Here is a 2,899-nt window from a genome sequence, read left to right on the forward strand (position 1 = left end):
ACAGGAACATGGCGTGGGAACATACCAGTCACACTGATGGTATATAAGGTGTAAGAGGGTATTCTGAGGCATCATGGAATTATCAAGAATCTCTCTTTTCACCTTCACAAGCTTCTTCTTTCTCCCTTTCCTCTCTTTCTCTCTCTTCTCCATATCTTTCTCTCTCCTCTTCTTCTTCTCTTGCAGTCCTTCTCTCTCTTCTCTTCCTTAGTTAGTGTAATGGAGGGAAATACTTAGGTCAAGTTGACCTAAGTATAAAAGGTGTAAGGGACACTGCATAGGCACCATTTGATAAATATACATCTGTCCTTTCACCTTCTTCACCTTCTTCCCTGTCCTTCCATGGCTGCCAGCCATTTCTCTCTCCTCTTCTTGTCTTTCTCTCTCCTCATCACCCTCTTTCTCTCTCTTCTTGCAGTCTTTATCTCTCTTCTTCTCTCTCCTAGGTCTCCTTCATTACAGTTGGTATTAGAGCTTAGTTTTTAGATCCTTTCTTTTCTCTCTTCTCATTTTCAAAAATAGTCTCCTTTTAGTCAGAAACCCTAGTTACTCAGACACACAGGTGCTCAGGGAGTACTGTAGGCAGAGATGGCAGCCTTTCTTGGAGTCTTAAATGGAGCTTGGACCAAAAAATAGAGGCAGAAAGACGAAAATGGCAGGTCATTTTTCAACATTGAGGTAAAAATTCTAGGGTTTTAGTGGATGAGGACACTGCAGCACTTAGAGGGAGCACTGGAGTGACCAGTGGGCATTCCCAAGAAGAAGACAGACATCATTGAAGACTTTTCAGAAGAAGAAGACATGCATCATTGATCCTTCCTTCCTCTCTCCTCCTTCCTCAATGTTGGCAACTTTCACCACAAGATTGTCCACCAACAATGCAAACCGCCTCAATCGTATTCCCAATCCTCTTTCTGTGAGGTCCAGTTCCAATCCCAATGCGTGTGCGTACTTGGCTGAACCGTCAGCTAATAGCAACACAAATTCATTCTCTGGATAAGTCTTGCCCCAAGCTTTCACCACAAAAGGATCATTCACTGTGATACAGATAAGCTCATCCACACCCTTGCTCTTGAATTCAGAAGCCTTTTCAATGAAACTAGGGACGTGTTTTAAGCTGCAAGTAGGAGTGAAAGCCCCAGGCATGTCAAAGACGACAACCTTCTTGCTAGCTATGATGAGGGAGTGAATGGAGACGTGCTGGAGCTTGTCTTCTGCATCGAAATAGGAAAGAGATCCGTTAGGAAGACTGTCGCCTACGGCGATTGGAGCCATGACCTTAATCGCTGCCTCAAATCAAGAGCAAGAAGAAGAAGAAGCAAGGCACATGAATAGTGACCACTGCACAGTTTTGTTCTGTCTGCTTTGTGACAGAGAACAGCTGGGGGGGGCAAGCCTTGAGCATAGGTGCTTGATCATGCCAGGAGCAAGCCTGAGAAAATTATCGGTATGAGAAACAAGAGATCGTGTCAGGACAGACAACCACATGTGCAGTGGAAACAGCTAGACATCAAGGCGCGGAGGTGCCATTGTTGAACGAGGAGCTTTCATCGGGCCTGAGAATCTGGAAGGGTGGATGCTTTTGTCCCTTCGCCATAGCTTTTGTCCTTCAGCCACCCACAAGGCTGTAACACATGCCTTCCCCCACAAGGCTCACGGCCTGCTCATCGAGGCCTTGAAGGATGGCCTTCTTGATAAAGTCAGGGAAGGATTATTGTTGATGTTACTCATGTCGAATTTGGGGGTTTTGGTGGGGTGAGAGAGGCATCTCAAAATCCTTTCGAGTATACACTGAAAGAGCTTCCAAATGATGAAGGTGGAAGCTATGGTAAATACTACAGTCCTCCTGCTTTGGATGACCCTCGCACTGTCAAATTGCCCAAAACAACATATACGAATCGGTGATGGACATAAATCAGAATACTTTGAATGACGCGGCCTATAATGATGCTGCTGTTAATTAACCATGCCAGAATTCCTTGTTACATCCAACTTCTACAGACACCTCTCAAACTACGGAAAATGGCAGACATGCTTCTTTATCTGTAACATCTGCTGCAGCAGATGCACTTGCCAATCCCATAGGAGCCAACTTGCTCCAGGTTTTGCAAATGGTGTTTGGATACTCCTCATTTCGAACTGGTCAGCTTGAGACGATACAACGAACTTTGGTTGGGGATTCCACCATGTTAGTTTTTCCCACAGGCTCGGGGAAGTCATTGTGCTATCAGGTTATTTGACTGATATGTAAGATTCTGTTCAGTAAGCAGTGAGGTACCAGGAAGTCCTAAGATGCATGCAGAGGAAAGAGCATTATCATCACGTGAGACAATATCACAACGTCTGAATTGAGGTAGTCTTTGGGATTTCTTAGCAGTATTGCAACAGTGGATGCTGTGTTTGGTACATATTCATATGCGACTGTAGAAAATAACACACTTGGTCACTTGGTAATAATGATTTATGCACTTGGAAATGCTGTGGAACACAGGGAATCCATGAAAGGCCAGCATACTCGAACTGATGATGTTTTGATGCAAATATTTTTCACAAAGGGGAAGTTTATTTCATTGTTTTTATTTGTGAGTGAAGTGCTTTTGGTGCAACCTGAGAGGTCATAATCTGGGAATTTGTGTCTTGGTCATAGGAACTGGGTACTTTTGAGGGGTCAACCTGTAAACTTTCAAGACTTGCTATTCAGAGCTAGTCATAATATCAGGCTACATGTCTTCGGTAGGCATTATGTCATGTCATTGATGATGTGAGAGATATTTGCGAGATGTATTATCCTTTGACGGCATGTCGAAAAGGAAAATCATGAAGTTCACGTAGCACAACCCATAATTTTGGGAGTGAAGAGGAGCAAGTATGATGGAAGGAAGGCTATACAAGTTGTACA

General features: G+C 43.9%; 1 pseudogene; it reads right to left on the reverse strand.

Moving 5' to 3' along the window:
* Nucleotides 1-786: 786 nt before the first annotated feature.
* Nucleotides 787-1,977, reverse strand: LOC148026087 (peroxiredoxin-2 pseudogene; annotated as a pseudogene).
* Nucleotides 1,978-2,899: the final 922 nt, after the last annotated feature.

Source organism: Lygodium microphyllum, chromosome 14 (genome assembly GCF_053477565.2).
Source record: "Lygodium microphyllum isolate KBCC chromosome 14, Lygodium_microphyllum_v1.1.10, whole genome shotgun sequence".
Taxonomy (NCBI): Eukaryota; Viridiplantae; Streptophyta; class Polypodiopsida; order Schizaeales; family Lygodiaceae; genus Lygodium; species Lygodium microphyllum.